The sequence below is a fragment of the Nymphalis io genome, chromosome 9 (assembly GCF_905147045.1).
Source record: "Nymphalis io chromosome 9, ilAglIoxx1.1, whole genome shotgun sequence".
Lineage (NCBI taxonomy): Eukaryota > Metazoa > Arthropoda > Insecta > Lepidoptera > Nymphalidae > Nymphalis > Nymphalis io.
The window spans coordinates 570,545-583,404 of NC_065896.1; the positions used below are offsets into that span (position 1 = coordinate 570,545).

Below are 12,860 nucleotides of genomic sequence, written 5' to 3' on the forward strand. Positions count from 1 at the left end.
CCGCATCAATGGATTGATCGCGTTACCAAATGTTACCGCAACGAGATTAGCCATAGTCGTTATGTTGATGAGTCGTAATTCACATAGTTGTAAGCGATGTAGATAGATGGAATTGTGGATATGGGCAACATCAGAGCCCGTTGTCAGCACCTACTTAAACGTAACAGTTCTCTTTTATAATAAAAACTTAAACAAAAACAGTAGCTTAAGAACTGGAATATATATTTCTTTTAAGTAATGTAGGCGGACGGATAACGGGCACTTAATGGTAATTGGTCGCCACCGCCCATAGATATTGGCTATGTAAGAAAAAATAACTATTCCTTCCATCGCCAATGCGCAACCAACCTTGAGAGCTAAGATGTTAGGTCCCTTATGTCTGTAATCGAACTGGCTTTAAACCGAAACGCAACAGTACTATGTATCGCTGTTTAGCGGTAAAGGAAGTTAGGGCTTTGTACAAAGCCCTACCTAGTAAATAATAAAATTGTTATTCTAGATTTATATAATATAATTATATCGAACGCAAAATACGCGATGTTTTGATTTGATTGATGCATTCAACGTGCATTCATTATATAGGTAGGCGGACGAGAAAATGGGCTACCTGATGGTAAGTGGTCACCATATAGATTGACATTGGTATTGTAAGAAATGTTAATCGTCCCATACATCGCAAATGCGCCAACAACCTTGGGAAATAAGTTAATATGCCAACGGGGCTATAGTTACACTGACTCACTCACTCTTCAAGTCGGTAGACACCAATATTAAGTACTGCTGTTTTGCGGTAGAATATCTGTTGAGTGAATGTTACCTACCCAGACGAGCTTGCACAAGCCCACCACCAAGTTTGTAAATTGATTATATTTGTCGGTTACTATTAAGTAACGAATATAATGCCAACTGTTTGTTTATGCTCGCTTTTGGCTAAGACCTACACAGAGAATTCAAAGAATTTAATTTACCGCACGCCCCATCACATTATTTCTAATGCGTAACTTAATTTACCTAACATTTAACTTTTAATAAGTCTGTAATTACTTGCCTAAATTACAAAATTCCTTACCTTTTTATGTAATGGTTTTAATATTCTGTTATAATATAATCAATTTAAAAACTTGCTGGTGGGCTTGTGCAAGCTCGTCTGGGCGACTTGAAGAGTGAGTAAGTTGTTTAGTCCCTTGTGCCCGCAGTTACATTGGCTCACTTACCGTTCAACGAAACACAACGACAATGTGACGAGTGATTGGTACCCATTGTTTTTGTGAAATTATTTTTTGTCCTTTAAAATATCTGTGAAATAAAAAGGAAAGCATGAAATTAAATTAGTCTTACTTGTCACGGGTCATTATATACTGGGCCCTTATATAGTTGTCTACATTTTAAATATCGATTCTATTCGGTAGTTATTGACGAGCTTAAGTGTTATTTATTTAAAAAGATATGTTTTTTTTTATCGAAACGTGCAAATATTTTTTTTATATGTTCCTTGATTTTTCAATAATAAATTATTATGGTTGATTAGTGGTAATAATTAATACAGAAAATACTCCAAATCATGTATTCCAAAGCACGAATCTGTTTACGATTGTCAGTGTAAATTGTTTAATATAATTTTTAATCGATGCGATAGTATAATCTGAATATAAATATTGTTAATGATTAAACATTGTTTACTCGACCAATATATCAGTTGAACTGAAGACGTGTGTCGAATCGTTTGTTTTGTTAACTTACATAATTTCACTATAAATATAAAATTAATGTTTAACTATGTTACCCATATGAGTTATTGGAGTCAACTTGGATTTACATTATTTAAGCTTAAGAGGTGATTTCAATTTGTTAATTTAAGGATTTTTGTTCAGTGTAATATCCATGTACAATATGAGATGAATTTCTTGTTCCTACTTTCATTTTAAATATTTGACTATCCTCCATTTTATCGCTAAGCAGCACTACTATTGTTTTGTACCTGTTTGAAGGGTGAGTGAGACAGTTTAACAAGGGTCATAACCTCTTATTTCCCAATGTTGGTTGCGCATTGGCGATGTCACGAATGGTTAATATATCTTACAGCGCAAATGTCCATTGGCAGTGGTGCCACTATCATCAGATCACCCATTTGCCAGGTTACCTATAATTAAAAAAATTGCGTATATTTTCAGGATCCAGTGATGTCGTGTTTAAGCAATCCATGCCCTGTACAAGGTCCAGCTGGTGCTGCTTTTTTAAATTTGATATCGCATTTGTTGACCGCAAAGTGCCTTATCACAGAATCGTGGCCAGAAGACCACGGACCACGCGTCAGAGGTACGTTATGTTGACAATTATTAAAATTTTATTTTTTAAAATATTTTCTAAATAACGGTTAAACTTTTTATTTAATTATAATTATTTGCTATATTAGAATCAGGATGGGCCTTTTGGTTAGAGCACGTGAATTTTAATCGAAAATTGCGGGTTCAAATACGAGTAATCACCACTAAATTTATATATATAATCATTACTAAATCTATATTATATAAATACAAATTAAGTACATGCACTAATATTTAATCTCGTGCTCGTAGTGAAAGATTCTGTGGAAACTTACATGTGTCGGAAGAAAATCTACCACATGTGCCTCCTTCATTGGAGCAGCATGGTGGAATAAGCTCCAAGACTTCTCAAGAAGAGGAGGTCTTAGTTCAACAGAGGGAACTTTTCCGGCTATTACTTTACCGGTTATTCAATTAAGTATTTTTTGATCGCAAGAGGGAATCATAATGGAGATCGATTTGATCACTGCAAGCATTTATCACTTTACATAACCTCGAACAGGGAGAGTTGGCACCTAACACAGTACAATATGATAATATAATGAACTAAAGTTATAAAATATAAATAGAATATGGACTATTTTTAAGGGCTTAGTAACATTCTTATTGAGGCCCTCCAAGCATCAAACTTATATACTACGAGTGGGAACGAAGTTTAGAATTAGCAAACAGATCTCTTGGTTTTGTTATGCGCTGCACTAAACACTTCAAGAAAACTGAAACCGTTTTTATGGTCTTTAACAGTCTTGTGCGTAGTAAACTAGAATACTGTAATAACATCTGGTCACCTTATAAAAAAATTCATATCATAAGGATTGAAAATATTCAAAAGCGTTTCTTGCGACAAATATCATTTACTGGTGGTAGGGCTTTGTGCAAGCTCGTCTGGGTAGGTACCACCCACTCATCAGATATTCTACCGCAAAACAGCAATACTTGATATTGTTGTGTTCCGGTTTGAAGGGTGAGTGAGCCAGTGTAATTACAGGCACAAGGGACATAAAATCTTAGTTCCCAAGGTTGGTGGCGCATTGGATATGTAAGCGATGGTTGACATTTCTTACAATGCTAATGTCTAAGAGCGTTGGTGACCACTTACCATCAGGTGGCCCATATGTTCGTCCGCCTTCCTATTCTATAAAAAAAAATCATTTAGATTTAAACTAAACCTTAAAGATTATAATGAGAGGTTAAACTACTTTAGCGTTTGCAGTCTTGAAAACAGAAGAAAAATCTTATCATTAATGTTTCTTTACAAACTTTTAAACAACAAAATTGATTGTCCAGATCTTTTGAATAGATTTTTATTTCGAATCCCATCAATTGAAATAGTTTAGAAGGATAACGAAGAACTCTCGTTATCCTTCTAAACTATTTCAAGTTGCAACGTATAGGACTCATTTAGGTAAAAACTCACCAATACCCAGAATGGCGACGTTATATAATAACACTTCTAAAGAAATAAATGATTTAGACATATGCCACGACAAGTTGGTACAATTTAGGCAAAAAATTTTGGCCTTTTTAAAATAATACATTAATAATGCATGCACTATTGAAATTATAATTTAAATTAAACTTGGATCTGTTTGTCATGAATTAATTAATGATATTTTTTATAGACATTTATGAATATTCATATATGTACATATAATATATATTTTCTTCTTGATTAATTTTAGTATTACACATAATGCATTTTTTTTTTAAATAACTATAATAAAATAAAATATTTTTTTAAATTTAATTTTGTGACATTTTAAAACTTTGTGTTATATTGAAATGTTAAATTGTATTTTCTGTAATAATGTTATTAGTTATGTCAATGTTATTGATTATTATGTAATGTTTTATTGAATTTATTATTATTGTTTTTTAATTTAAATATTGATATACTACAATTATTATATTTTGCATGATGTGATAGCCTATAATTAAAAGGACATTTAAGTTATTGTTAATAGTTTGATAATGAAATGAATGTAATAATGTTTTCTTTTGTTGGTTATCCAAATAAATAATAATAATAAATAAAAACGATAATAGGGATCGAACCTGTTACTCTAACACGGGTAGGCGGTGTATGCCATTGCGCTGGTCACACTTAATATTTTATTCAGTATGGTTTTGCCTAACATCAAGTATTAAATGTTGTTATTTCAATATTAAATTTCGAATATAATTATAGTATCATAATATGATATAGTAATGAAAAACCCAGTAATTAAGTCAAATAGGAGCTCGGATACACCTGTATTCCCATCTAAATATACATAAAATATATACATTTTAAATTTACAGATAATGACAGCTTCGACTTCATCATAGTCGGCTCTGGAACCGCTGGATCGATTGTCGCCAACCGTTTGACAGAAGTCAAGAAATGGAAGGTCTTACTAATTGAAGCTGGGGATAATCCCCCTGTTGAGAGCATAGTAAGTATAAGAGGAAAGTCGCGGATGCGTTATATAGGAACGAGCCAGTACCTACTAGGTAGATAACTTAGGTTTTAATGAATACGCTACGTTTCTCTACACGGAGCTGTCTCATTTGGGCAGCGCGTTTAGAAAGGCTTCCCTCATACTAATATTATAAATCATAAGTTAATCTGTCTGTAACACTTTCACGTTTAGAATACTGAAGCAATTTTGATAAAATTTGGCATGAAGCAAGCTTAAACCCCGAGGAAGGACATAAGCTACTTTTTTATACCAATCCTTTTCCAAAAACCAATCCTCTATTCCTATCTATCCCTTACCTAACATGCGTGCGAAGTCACGGGCGAACACTAGTAATTAAAATAAAAAGTTCACTTTACTTCGCAACACTTCAAGTGAAAAAGTATTTAATTTATTATTTAAACAAAAATAAACGGTTTAATATAGTTAATATTTTAATATTATTTTTAAGTTTTAGTAGGCAAATATTTGTTGTTTCTTTTATTAATAAAATTAGTTCTATCGTTTTTGTGGTTTTAATATAATTTTTGCATCGTATATATTATCGGTATCAAATAGAAAATTTATCTCTAGTAAAAAATTTTTGCTTGTACTTTATCGTCTTTCATAACTAGCTTTAAAGTTCTTTTTTATAAACATATATATAGTACATCAGCTTGTGTTGAAACATTGAGAGAGACTACAATTCGTTTTATACAATTTATAACATTTAAAAACCCTTTAAAAACAGGTATATGTATTTTTTTAGATACCAAACTTTTCTGGAGCGACCCATAGAAGCGACCAAGTATGGCAATACTATACAGAAAAAGATGAAACGACGAATTGGGGCTGTGAAGGTGGAAGATCATTCTGGCCTCGAGGTAGAATGCTTGGTGGCACTGGTTCTATAAACGGTCTTCTCCATATGAAAGTCCTGGTGATTATGAACCTTGGCACTTAAATGAGAATGATGGTTGGGATTGGCCGAATATTAAGAAATATTTTATGAAAAGCGAAAAAATTATAGATCCCTTAATCCTTAATGATCCTGTTTTAAGAAAAAATCATGGAACTGATGGCGTATATATTGTTGATAAATTAAATTGCACACACACTGAAATAGTTAATAAATTAAGTCAAGGATATCTTGAAATGGGATTATCACGTCGGGATGATATAAATGGTCCAACGCAAATGGGATTTGGAATGATACAGGGGGCCAATCATAAAGGTAGAAGAGTTAGTTCAGCAACAGCATTTCTTAATTCGGCTAAGGATCGTGGGAATTTATATATTTTGAAAAACACGTTTGTCGATAGAATTATTTTTAAAGATTTAAAAGCAGTTGGAGTTGAAGCTACAAAGGAAAATGGCGAAACAATAACTTATTTTGCTTCAAAAGAAGTAGTACTGAGTGCCGGAGCTGTAAATACACCCGTTTTGTTGATGCTATCAGGGGTTGGACCAAAACGACACTTAGAAGAATTGGAAATAGATGTTATAGCGGATCTACCGGTTGGTGAAAACTTGCAAGATCACGTACGTATACCTATACCATTCACTTTGAATACAGGAGTGGAACAAATATCAAGTGACTTTTGGTTTAAAGCAGCAGCACAATATTTGTTCGATCAAAGCGGACCACATGCCACTAATTACGACCAACCTAATATTAACGCTTTTCTTTCCGTGCCAAGTGGTAAACAGTTACCTGATGTACAAATTGATCACAATTATTTTGTACCAAATACATCATATATTTATCCCATGTGTAAAAACGTAATGTCATTCACGGATGAAATTTGTAAGCAGTTCTTGGAAATGAATGTAAATAATGAAATGATAATATTATTTGTATCTCTATGTAGACCGTTTTCAAAAGGTAAAATTCTTTTACGTTCTAAGGTATCCACCGATCATCCAAAAATATATTCAAAATATTTCAGCGACAAACGTGACATGTCTATTTTTATAAAAAATCTTAAACGTGTCACTGATTTAGTTGAGACTAAAGTATTTAAAGAAGTTGGAGCAAAACTTGAAAGAATTAAATTTAAAGATTGCAATGATTTTGAGTTTAAAAGTAATGAATATTGGGAATGTATGGCAAGAACAGTAACTTATAATGTTTATCACCCAGTCGGGACAGCAAAGATGGGAAAAGTTGATGATCCAACCAGTGTACTTGACAGTCAGTTAAAGGTTCTAGGTGTAAAAGGCTTAAGAATAGTAGATGCAAGTGTCATGCCATCCATAACGAGTGTAAATACAAACGCGCCTACAATGATGATAGCAAAAAGAGCATCAGATTTTATTAAATATGCATACGATTTGGGCTTATCGAACGACGAACTCTAAGTTTTGATAAAATTCATCATGGTTAATTTAAAAAATATCACATGAGCAGATTTAGAACAAACTGTTAAAAACGCTTGCCTTTAATGATTATATCCATAAAAATCTATTTTGATATTAATTAATAAAAATAAACTATAATGAAAATACAGTCTTGCTTGTATGTTTTAAATTAATAAGCTCGATTAACTTTTATTACAAGTCATTTTTCAAATAATCATGAAAACTGATATTTCTGTAGTATGTACCAAAGAGTATATTTTTAAATTGTTGATTAAATATTATGACAGATTCTGTCAAATTTCGACAATGATATGATCGATATAAAATGGTTATCCATTTTATTAATTCACATTATTCACGTGTTAGCAACAATTTCTATCGTCGATAAAGGAATATCACCATTGATAAAAAAATCTGTTGCGATTAAGTTTTATGTAGACGTTGAAAACGAAGATCGTGTAAAAAGTTGTATAATTTATTCAAAGGTCAAAAAATGTTGTCTGACAAATCCACAGAACACTGAAGAAGATTGTAATATATTGGACGTTCATAGTGAAACCTTTAACCTTGTTAAGCCTAAAGATCGGACCACATTAAGATATTTTATCCCCGCGATATATCAACATGATTTGATTGGTTTCTGTGAAATAGTGTTACTATATCGTTGCCCTCAGACACAAGGAAAGTTGAAGATTAATATTCCCTTTGATACTACGATGCGGGATCGGAAACGATCTTTACCTCTGATTAAAGATTATATTCATAAAGATAAGTCTATGACGTGTGAAACCTTAGACCAGAATTCCTTAGACAATTGCTCGCCTACTAATTGTGATTTAAAATATAACGGCCGAAGACCTTTTTACGATGTGAATATGAAAAGATGCATTCAAACGCCTATATGTTTAGGAGATATAGATAAAGAATTACCAGACATTGTGTATGTTTCGAAAGTAAATATTTGTAAAGATTTAAGTTCACCACTATCACTTCAAGATATATACTTAATTAGCAGTGGACTTGGAACAGTGGCAATAGCACCAGATAAAGCAGATATAGTAAAAGTCAGGTTAAAATCGAATTGTTCAACAATTTCTCAAAACATGTTACTTCTAAAAGATCTCATGTATGGAAAGTTGTGTCCATGCGATGAAAGTGGAGAAATAGATTACAAAAACGGCTGCAAATCTGCAGTGTTTTCTATAATATTTTATATTATATCTATGTGTGCAGCTTTACTGTCTTTTATATGTTGTATTAATACAACTGTATGGGTGCATAAACAATGGTTGAATGGTAACATTAAAGATCTCTCGAACAGAATCCGAAGTAAATTTAAAAGGACGAAAAAAGTTCATCGAAAGTCTCCATATGGACAAAAAGTGAGAAATTCCTTACTACGTGAAGTTATTGTCAATGATATTCCTTTAGAATTGCGTGATAGTGTTATCAATATGTGCCATAGAGTCGAGAAGGAAGTTAAGAAGGGAAGGTATCGAAAGTCAGATATCGGTAGTCAAATAAGTCTACAGAAGAAAATAACAGATTCTCCGTCAACGGTCTCATTGTCATCAGACGAAGATTCAGATAGAAATCCATTTGTTAAATAAAAGATACATCAGAAATTTGTGTTTGATTATAAATTTGCAACGAATAGTTAAAATATTTACGCTTAGTTTATTTTTTTAATAATAATATGTTATTGTTGTTGTTTATTCTACGATTAGTATTATAAAAAACTTACCAACGGTTTTAGATAAAAAATATAACCATGTTATATATTGAATCCATATCTATAAACAGTATAAAACAAAGTCGCTGAATTCCTCTGCATGTATCTTAACTATTGCTAAACCACGCAACGGATGTTGATACGGTTTTACTAATAGACAAAGAATCAAACGAAGAAGGATTATATAATTGGTAGATGTTTCGTATTTTCTTTTAATACATTGTTGTTTTACTATTTGGACGAGCTGGTTGGCGCAGTTGGTAGATACTTGCCTTTCACGCCGAAGGTTGTGGGTTCGATTCCCACCCAGGACAGACATTTGTGTGCACGAACATGTCTGTTTGTCCTCAGTCTGGGTGTAATTATCTATATAAGTATGTATTTACAAAAGAAAAGTAGTATATGTAGTATATCAGTTGTCTGGTTTCCATAGCACAAGCTTTGTATAAGCTTAATTTGGGATCAGATGGCCGTGTGTGAAAAATGTCCCAGGATATTATATTATTATTACTATTTAATGTATTTCTCGCAACTTGTTTCTTAGCTACTTGCTCACTTTTATTCTTAAGGTTCACTATACACATTCAAAATAAAAAATCGATTTCACGGTAGGAAAGCGTTGTTAAAGAGAAGGTGCTCTTCTGTTTTCAAGAAAAGTTTGAAATAAGAGCCTGTAATCTAAGTTTCTTATGTTGTTTGATTCTAAAAGGAGACTTAATTTAAAAAATAAATAATCTTAGCATAAGGAAAACATTAAGAAATAATTGTGGTATCATGTTCGTGTTTAATAAATATGTTGTTCAAGAATAATTGATTAATATGTTTGTCTTTTTATTATGTTACATAATATAGATACATAGAGTGTGTTTTCGTAAGGGAATTACAGTACAGAGAAGTTAAGTAATTAATAATATTTTCTTTTTGAAGTCGGTTAACTAGATCTTTGCAATATTCATTATAATTGAAGTGACATAAGGTTACGTCCCATGGAGAATCGTTAAGCATATTTTGATTGACATTTTCTGTTATCAAAGAGCTCATGAGAAATACGCATCTGGTGCTGTATAGATACTTCGTAATTTGCTATATATTTTAAGTAATTTTAAACTATATAAATAATTATCTTATCTACCATACAAATTGATAATTTACCACCTATTGAAATCTATTTTTAATATGTTTTAAGCTCATTTTGCAGGGTGATAAGCAAATCATGTTAAATTAGGTCATCTTCAACCATAGACACTAGCTTTTTGTACAAACGGGACTTGGGAAAATGCAATCAGATTAATGATAAACGATTACGCTTACAGTATAACGAAAGTAATTAAAAAAGTAAAATGAATGTGTGATTCAAGTAAGTGCACCACGGCGTCCCCACGCGCCTTGTTCAGATTCAATCAAAGTGAGTCTGTAGTCGTGATTGATGATTACATATGGTAGTCGTAATTTTAAATCTGATTAATTTTGCTTAAGTCTGATACGGACTACTTGTAACATCATCATTGATATCACAATAACCATACTATAACTAAGATGTTATGTCCCTTCTTCAATTCGCAGAGTTGCACAAAGCCCTACCAGTGTACAGAGATACTATGTATTTTACTAATAACGCTTCCGTTAATTAAAAATATGAATACCGTAACCGTAACAGCCTGTGAATGTCCCACTGCTGGGCTAAAGGCCTCCTCTCCTCTTTTTGAGGAGAAGGTTTAGAGCTTATTCCACCACGCTGCTCTAATGCGGGTTGGTAGAATACACATGTGACATAATTTCAATGAAATTAGACACATGCAGGTTTCCTCACGATGTTTTCCTTCACCGTCAAGCACAAGATGAATTATAATCACAAATTAAGCACATGAAAATTCAGTGGTGCTTACCCGGGTTTGAACCCACGATCATCGGTTGAGATTCACGCGTTCTAACCACTAGGCCATCTCGGCCTAATTATTAATTCTAGACTAGACTTTGAAAATCGTCTAGAGCATAGTAATTTACTGTTACAACAATACATCCCTAACCAGCATTAATTCACTACTCGTCTATCCGGAACATAGCTTAAAAAGTATACCTATTATTATAGTGTCAATCCAACACGACTAAAGAGTGAGGACTAACGACTTTACGGCTAGCCGAGGCAAGGAAATGTGTTTCTAACAACTAAAAGGATAGTAGAATGTAGTGTAATTTGATGTATATATATATAAGATTTAAAGGAGTTCTGGCTTGAAATTGTACTTCACTGTACTTTATTATGAGCAATTTTGTAATATGGAGCTGTCATCGTTAATTATATAATAACTTTATTATAGGCATTTGAAGCCGTTGATAGCCTTTATTATATAAGGGATCAGATTAGAAATTACATTAAAAGTTATAACTTGTGAAGCGTAAGTATTGGCTCTGACACTCGAATATAAAATTAAAGACATATAAGATTTCCAATTTCAATTTTTACTAAATCTTAACCAATAAATAAGTCATACTGTTGGGCAAGTTGTTTGATTAAGTAAAATGATTCAAATCTTCTTCGTGTCGGATTACACAGTTAGGGAATAGAGAGTGCACCTGTCCTTGCGCATACAATTGTAGTTGGCTAGTAGTAGTCACTTTTGAGATGCTTCCTTGTTTCTGATACGCACCGCTAAGATCTGGAATACCCTCCCGATCTCCGTTTTCCCCACCACCTACAATAACTACAATATGGGTACCCACCTTCAAGTCAAGAGTGTATAGGCTTCTTTTAGGCAAGCGCGCTCCACCTTAGGCTGTATCTTCACTTTCCATCAGGTGTGATAACAGTTAAACGCTAGCCTGTATATTTAAAAAAAAAAGATTTGCCGCCGTGGCCGAAATCGGTCTGGAGGACATTATTATTATTATTATATGTGTACATAATCTTTTAGTGCTTCTTTTCATCTATATCAGATGCTAACTACTTATACATTCTATTATATAACCTGTGTATTTTATACTTAAGCTATATCGCGGTTCGTAAAATAAAGGATTATTATTTATTCAGTCCTTGCTTTCAGAATTGTTATAAGGATTCAAAGCATACTTTTAACTTTGTAGAAGAAGTTTTGGCAAATGAATCGGGGAACACATACACGTGAGCAATGTTTAATTTTAATGAAAATTTATTATTGCAATATTTTTCTTTCGAGGAATAAGTAAATAACTGTTTATTTAATAATAACATTTTCAGGAGATAATGAGAAAAGATTTAAAAGTCTCTGGGAAACATATAAAATGAACACTTTTTTGCTGACTTTGGGTTTTATGTATCCAAATCCACGTACAGATAGCAAAAGGAAAATTATGATTGGTAAGATTGTTTATCGAGATAAATATTTCAAATTAGAAGAATTTTATTGCTTAGGAATTTATATTAGGAAGTTTTCTACTTTGTTTGATAAAGTATAGTATCCTGTTGCTTAGTTTAGGTACATAAACATAAACAGCCTTACTTATAAACGTTGCTTAGCGGCCGTTACTTAAACTCGCTTTCGCGTATTTCACTCTTTCTATCATTATTGATTTGAAATTCGAGAGAAGAAGACACATCATTGTTTAACTAAAAGGCTTCATATATCAGATTTTAAGGCACTGAATTGAAAGTCTGAAGATTAAGTAATATTTTAAAATAAACAAAAGATGGATGAAATTTAATATTCATTATGTTACAACTTCTTTATTTACTTACACTATGTATATATGTTAATGTTTCTAAATGATGGTAGAAGTACCGTCAGAATCTGAATCTAAACTGAAACTAAAGCAAAACACACAAAGGCCTGTTTAATATTAGATTATTTTCAACGGTTCAAGCTTACGAGGTTGAACACGGACGCGAATAAGCGGAGAGGAAACAGACTTCATTGAATTCACAATACACACATCGCTTATTCTACCTCTACACAGCAATACAATTTAGTATTGTCGTGTTCTGGCTTGAAGAGTGAACGAGTCAATGTAACAAGGGACGTAACATCCTAG

General features: G+C 32.5%; 1 pseudogene; it reads left to right on the forward strand.

Moving 5' to 3' along the window:
- Positions 1-1,690: 1,690 nt before the first annotated feature.
- On the forward strand, positions 1,691-7,202 carry LOC126770936 (ecdysone oxidase-like; annotated as a pseudogene).
- The last annotated feature ends 5,658 nt before the right edge of the window (positions 7,203-12,860 follow it).